Source organism: Orcinus orca, chromosome 5 (assembly GCF_937001465.1).
Source record: "Orcinus orca chromosome 5, mOrcOrc1.1, whole genome shotgun sequence".
Taxonomy (NCBI): Eukaryota; Metazoa; Chordata; class Mammalia; order Artiodactyla; family Delphinidae; genus Orcinus; species Orcinus orca.
In genome coordinates, this window is record NC_064563.1 from 111,742,577 (window position 1) to 111,749,532 (window position 6,956).

At 43.8% G+C, this 6,956-nt stretch overlaps 1 pseudogene; it reads left to right on the plus strand.

Annotated features, from left to right (window-relative positions):
• The first annotated feature begins 2,021 nt into the window (after positions 1–2,021).
• On the plus strand, positions 2,022–3,344 carry LOC101279310 (elongation factor 2-like; annotated as a pseudogene).
• Positions 3,345–6,956: the final 3,612 nt, after the last annotated feature.

Sequence of the window (6,956 nt, forward strand, 5' to 3'; positions counted from 1 at the left end):
TTACAACTTTTTAACTCTGCTTCCTCTCATTTCTCTGTGAGCAATTCGTTAACAAATATTGATGTTTTTCAATGTTCAGTCTGTAGAATCTTACTTTTCTTGCTGTATAAACACCCCATAGGTGAAGGTGATATATCCTATAATAAGTGTATATTTGGATAATTCTGTATGTGTTTGAGCATTTGTGCACACATTTGAAAGACAGAGAAGGCCAGTGAGCTTCAGATTCCATTTGTCTACTGCATTTTCTCACAATTGAGGCTACAAAAACACAAATTTGATAGTAAGAGGTGTCTCTATAGGGATGTAACACCTTAGCTGACAGCTTAAGCCTGGAAGGATCCAGTTATGTGAATGTATCTGACATAAATTTTTCAGTTTTATTTTTTAATAACTATCCTCAAGTGGTACCATGGTAAAATTTCCTGCTAAAAGTTCACTAAAAGACCAGATTCAAGTTAATGCTACAAGTTAATGCTCAGTTTCAAACTCAACAGTAAGTTTTCCTCCCTTACCTTTCCCACATCCAGCACAGACTAGACCTACTATGGGCTACAGAAAAATGGAGTTAAGAAGAGAAAATTATGGTCTGTCCTTTATATACCTCCTTCTCCTACTTCTTTAGGTACTAGTTCCTCTTGTTTGTTAAGTCATGAGAAGGAAAAGGTAAAATGCCCAATATTTCCTTACTTCCATAGGCAGGACTGCAGTCTTTTCCTTGCTTGGATATAACTATTCTATTCCTTGTCTGTGAGCTCCAAACACCATGATAATAAGGTGTTCATTTGTGTGCAGCTCCCCTAGGCATTTTTACATTTGTAGGTTTGGCCTTATCTCTTAGCTGGCCTTCAGCTGATGACCTTCGTATTGCATTCCTCTAATGCCTACGTCCTTGTCCCTTTTTTGTCCCTTTATTCCCCAAATTATCAGGTGTAATGACAAGACTATATCCTCCAATTTTATCTGTCCTTGTAGGTCTGCTGAACCCCTGCAGAATGCTCCTCTATGCACTTAGAAGAGAGGTTCCTGGCTCCATGTTTTACAGTCTACACGCACACACTCTCTCTCACACCCTCTCTCGCTCACTCTCTCTCTCCCACTTTTGTTCTCCTTCCTATTCTTCTTTCTTCTGTTCTGTTAGCACAAGACCGTATCAGTAAGTCCTCCTAAGCAAAGGCACAAAGAATGAAAAATGTTTCCCCTTATTGAAGCCTTTACCAATTTTTAGAAGCAAAACTCATAGACCTCACTTCCATGTCTTCAAAGTGGCAAAGGCTCACTTTCCATGAAAAAGAATCTTCCCCAGACACCAATCACATTCTTATTTGGCAATCTGCATTCTATAGTAATTGGTGGGGATGAGTAGGGTTGACACATGTGCATTCTCTAACTTCCACCTCTCAATAATTCCAACTTCTGGTGGCTCTCTGAATTCAAAGTGTGAAGTACTTAAAGTAGTTTATTCTCAGCTTAAGCCACAATTATAGAACAACAGAAGAAATCATCAACATCTTGCTATATTTTTATCAGTAGAAAGATAACTCATGGAAGATAAAGTAGTCATTGCAAAAGCCCTGAAATAGAGAACTCATGTGGCATTTTAATGAAACACTCCGACTTCATTTTTGACGTTTAACTGCTGACAGCTTTCAACCACTTCTTCCCCCTTCTGCAACACAACTTACTAAGCTGATGAGAAAGACTAGGTGTTCCCTCCTTTGGCAACAGCCAGAAATTCAAACCATGCAAACCCTAGCCTACTCACAGGAACGCTCACTCCAACGCTATCCCTGAATCACAATAAAAGCCAAACTAGACACTTCTTTTGCTCAAGCTGACACTTTTGGACCTGCTTGGGAGATGTCCCTGCTTTCTAAAAAAAGTATCATTATGTGAGTAATAAACCTTTTCATACCTTCTTAATTTTTTTGTAAAAAAATAATTTTTTATCAAGGTATAACTGACATATAACATTATATTAGTTTTGGGTGTACGACATAAGAATACGACATTTGTATACAATGCGAATGATCACCCCAATACGTGCCCCCAGTTTCATGCCCCAGAGGAAGGAAAATCTGTACCTGAAGCCGATCCAGAGAATAATCCTTACGATGGGACGTTATGTGGAGCACAACGAGGACATGCCTTGGAGGAACATTATGGGCCTACTGGGCATCGACCAGTTTCCGGTGAATACGGGCACCATCACCACTTCTGAATATGCCCACAACATACAGGTGATGAAGTTCAGCGTGAGTGCCAGTTTTCAGGATTACCTTGGAGGCCAAGTACTTGGCTGACCTGCCCTAGCTGGTAGAGGGTCTGAAGCTGGGGGGCCAAGAGGCCAACGCTACAGTGCAGTGCATCATAGAGGAATCAGGTAAGCACATCTTTGCGGGGGCTGATGAGCAGCACCTGGAGATCCACCTGAAGGACGCGGAGGAGGGCTGTGTCTGATTCCCATCAAGAAATACGACCCAGTTGTCTTGTGCCATGAGACCTTAAGCGAAGACTTGAATGTGCTCTGCTTGTCCAGGTCCCCCAACAAGCACAATGGGTTGTACATAACGGTGTGGCCCTTCCCTGACGGCCTGGCCAAAGGCACTTAACAGGATGAGGTTTCCACCTGCCGGGAGCTCAAGCAGCAAACTCGCTACCTGGCGGAGGAGTACGAACGGGATGTGGCCGAGGCCCGCAAGAAGAGGTACTTTGAACCCCACGGCACCTGCCCCCAAGTCCTCACCGACACTGCCAAGGGCATGCAGTACCTCAACGAGATGAAAAACAGCGTGCCGCAGCTTCCAGGGAGCCACCAAGCAGGAGACCACTGTGTGAGGAGAAACACCTGCGTGACATGCGCTCTGATGTTCACGATAATGAGGCTGCGCGCAGACTTCACTGAGCGCGGGGGCTGCCGGATCATCCCCACTGCCCGGCCGCGCTCCGCCTGCGGGGCCTGCTGACTGCCCAGCCCCAGCTCCTGGAGCTCGTCCTCCTGTGGGAACGCCTGTATAGAACACGTGGTCGGTGGCATCTATCCTGTCCTGAACTGGAAGCAGGGACACGTCTTTGAGGATTTCCAGGTGGCCGGAAGCCCCATGTTTGTGGTGCAGGCCTACGTGCCTGAAAACGAAATCCCTTGGCTTCACCGCCAAGGCAAAGTCCCAGCCAAGCCGACAGCCGGGCTTTCCCGCAGTGCGTGTTTGACCAATGGCAGATCCTGCTCAGAGATCCCTTTGACAGAAGCCGGCAACCCCACCCAGGTGGGGGCTGAGACCGACGAGCACAAAGGCCTGACGGAAGGCATCCCAGCCCAGGCCGACTTGCTGGACAAATTGTAGGCGGGACTCGCGCAGCACGAGCTCCCAGCCGCGATATTTACCACAACAATAAGCCTTCGCGTTCTCCTCACGATACCTTGAGAGGGTCCAGACAGTGATGCTCCGTCTGACAGATTTCTGGAGCGTACTCCGGACCATCACTCAGCAGGAACACTTGATGCCATTTCTTTTGATGCTCAAGATTTCAGAGGCAAGAGAAGTGCCCTCGCTGCAGGTATTTATTTGGCTTGTGGAGCTGAGGGAGGGGATGGGACACCCGATACTTTGACTTTCATTTCTTCAGAGGGAAACTCAAGTGCCCCGCAGATTTTAAAAATAGGCGCAGCAAGAGGTTTAATTGTGTAAAGGGACCATAGGGGATTTTCCCCCAGAAAGAGGGAACGAACAGGCAGGTAGACATTCTCTTTGGACAGAAACTAGAAGGTAGGAAATCTTGTGCAGTGACACTGTAAGCACCTCCAGCTGCGTTAGTGCCATTGGAATAAAGGCATGGTACTGACTGTGAAACAAGTAAAGAAAAACCCCTCCTAATTGAATGTGGCACAATACGTCTTAATAGCCTAACCAAAAGTTTAGGGGGAGGGTCCATTCCACCGCTGTGGGGTGAATAAAATGATTGGCACTGGAGGGGGTTGGCCAGAAAATGACCAGCACAGGAAGGTCTTTCTTTTAATGCTTTTGCTTGTTGACTGGTTTTGTTGCCTGCTGGCAAGTGTGAACTTTTAGGGGTTGCCTGCTGGCTAGTTTGTGCTTTGAGCTGTGTTGCTTTGTGTTGCATTTACTGAGCACTCAAAGCTTCTCTTATAGATTTAACTGATCTAAGTTGAAAGTGTTGATAACTGGCATTTAGTAATATGAAATTGGAGGCCTCCTTCAAATGGCTGTAGTTCATGTGTCTGGGCTGGGAACTATCTGTGCCTCTCAGATTGAATCATGTGTCTTGATTCTAACATAAGCCATAATTGACACTAGGCTCAAAGCAATGACTCTTACCCTGTGACCATGATTGTGTGTCCCACCCTTTAGAGTGCTTAAGGGAGAGACTGGTACCCTGTGCAATGTGCAAGCCAGTCAGTGGTTTTCCCATGTGGAGGAAGAGTAGTCACTATGTAGCATGCTGAGGGCCACACTCCTAAAACAGATGGTTCGCTACAACTTTTAAAAATGCCTTTACCTATATTGCAAAAATATCCTTATACTCCAGGATATAGGGAGAAACACCCATGTACCCTAGTGACACAGCTAAGGGGAGGGGATATTCAAACCTGATTTCAGTTGAGGATCCTTAATCCCAGTAAAGCTACTATTGCCATGGGAGAGGCCTCTAACCCTGAGACTGATTTGCAACTCTCTGAACTTGTAAGTATGAGCAGGATGTAGAGGACTCCCTCGAAATATATCCAGTAACCACCAAGAAACAAACAAAAAACTGCAGTGTGCCAAATGTGCCAAAATGGAAGTTCAAACTTTGCTGGAAATCTAAAATTTACTGAAAGAATTTCTACAACAAATAGATACAGGAGTACCAATTAAATTTTATGTATCTGCAACATAGGTTCTGAGTTAATGTTAGCATTTGCAGGTGCACCAACTGGAAACATTTCTTGCTTTTTATAAAAACTGAAGCTTCAATTTCATTTATCTCTGGGGATCCCACTAAATTTAAATAAGGTATCCCTTTACTCTTAGAGAAGTTGTAAAATATAAAATAGAAGAAAAAAAGGTATGCCTCACCTTAACCATCAGAACTATCACTTTGCTTAATTTCCCATGGTAAGAGTACCCATTACCCTAAAATATCCTGGAGTGGGCATGGGCATTCTGAACCTGTTACAGCAGGCAGGTAGCTAGATATGAGCAGAGAAATGGTGGAAGGAGCCAGGTGGCAGAAATCTTGCATCTTGCAAACAGCTGGCGGGGGCGGGGGGGGTCCCTCGGCAGACAAAGAAAAGCAGGAACCTCCAGACTGACAGAAAACCACACCTTTTGGGTGATAAGTGTCCTGGAAGCAAACAAAGGTGGGGAAAAATGGGAATCTCCTGCATCCGAATGTAACCTGTTGCTCATTGTGCTCTCATTACAATAAAATTAGCCTTACAGATAAGAAGTACCCATCATGCACTGACACCATGACACTTCTGATCTAAGCTAAATAAGGACAAAAGTCCCTCCTCCCCTTGGGAAGATGGAGCTGGGATGAAAATCAGGGAATATGACCCCCGAACTCCTCCTTCCCCAGTGAATATTCTGCCCCTTCATTTGTATGCCCCTCATAACCAGCTTGCCAAAGAAACCCAGGGCAGTAGCTCCCCACCTGTCTGCCTGTTCTCCCACTGAGAGCATGTCCTTACTTAAATAAATTCTCACTTTACTTTCTTAATGTCCCTGCTTCGTCTCCAAATTCTTTCGCAACAAGGCAAGAACATTCAATTCACTGGGAACAAACCAACCAGAAATAAATTAAAATTAAATGAAGTCTTTGGCACTCACAACCAGACTTTTAAAATGGGACCCCATCACAACCTTACATTACAAAATGTTTCTACGTTTTGGGCCTGAGAAGCAGATGATTGAGCAATGTCCCTTTTGTTCCACCTCTTCCATTCATCTTCACTAACAAACTCAGGATGACAAAAGAGGAAGCAAGGAAACAGCCCATGCATGGAAGGGCTGAGGTAGATGAGGTGAGAAAGGATCACGTCTTTAGTGCCTCAAGTCATCCTTCAGTATCATCATTTCAACCTTAGAGGAGCTCATCCTTACTCCTTTAGTCATACAGTTGTCCCTCAGTATCCACAAGGGATTGTTTACAGGACCCCTGTGGATGCCAAAATCCACAGATTCTCAAGTTCCTTATATAGAATGACATAGTATCTGCATATAAGCTACACACATCCTCCTGTATTAAATCATCTCTAGATTACTTATATTACCTAATACACTGTAAATACTAGGTAAACAGTTGTAAATACAATATATATGCTTTGTAAATGCAGGCACATGGCAAATTCAGGTTTTGCTTTTGAGAACTTTCTGGAATTTTTTTTTTTTTTTAATGTTTTCAAACTGTGGTTGGTTGAATCTATGGATGTGGAATGCCCGATTGACTGTAGTCTGAAGAAGTCTAGATTTGGATGAGGCTTGGATTTGGGGAAAATATTTGAGGTGGTTACTGGGATCTGCTGTAGATAGGAGGATGGGGGGAGGGTGAGAATTCCTAGGAATATCAGGGAAGTAAAGGATTCCTTGTTCGAATTTATCTTTACGAAGGGTAATTTCTGAATGAGTGGCTGGCCTGAGGCTATTCTAACTTCTCTACTCAGCCCAAGAGAAGATTATAGAATTTGCGGAAGGTTCTGTTTTTGTTTAGCTGTCCTGTCTGTGATCAATCTCTCTTTATTCTAAACCATTTGAAACTCAGCTTGATGAATTTAAAGAGAAAAACATTTACTTTAAAAAAGAAAATACAGTGCTAAAAACTAAGTACAAAAGAAATAGCTGCCAATAGAGTAAGATTCAGGTAAGTTATCTGCTTTAAACAAAGTAGCACATTTTCATGCAACTGTTTATCTATTTCAAGGTTCTGAGAATTAAGATACTAATTTATCCTAC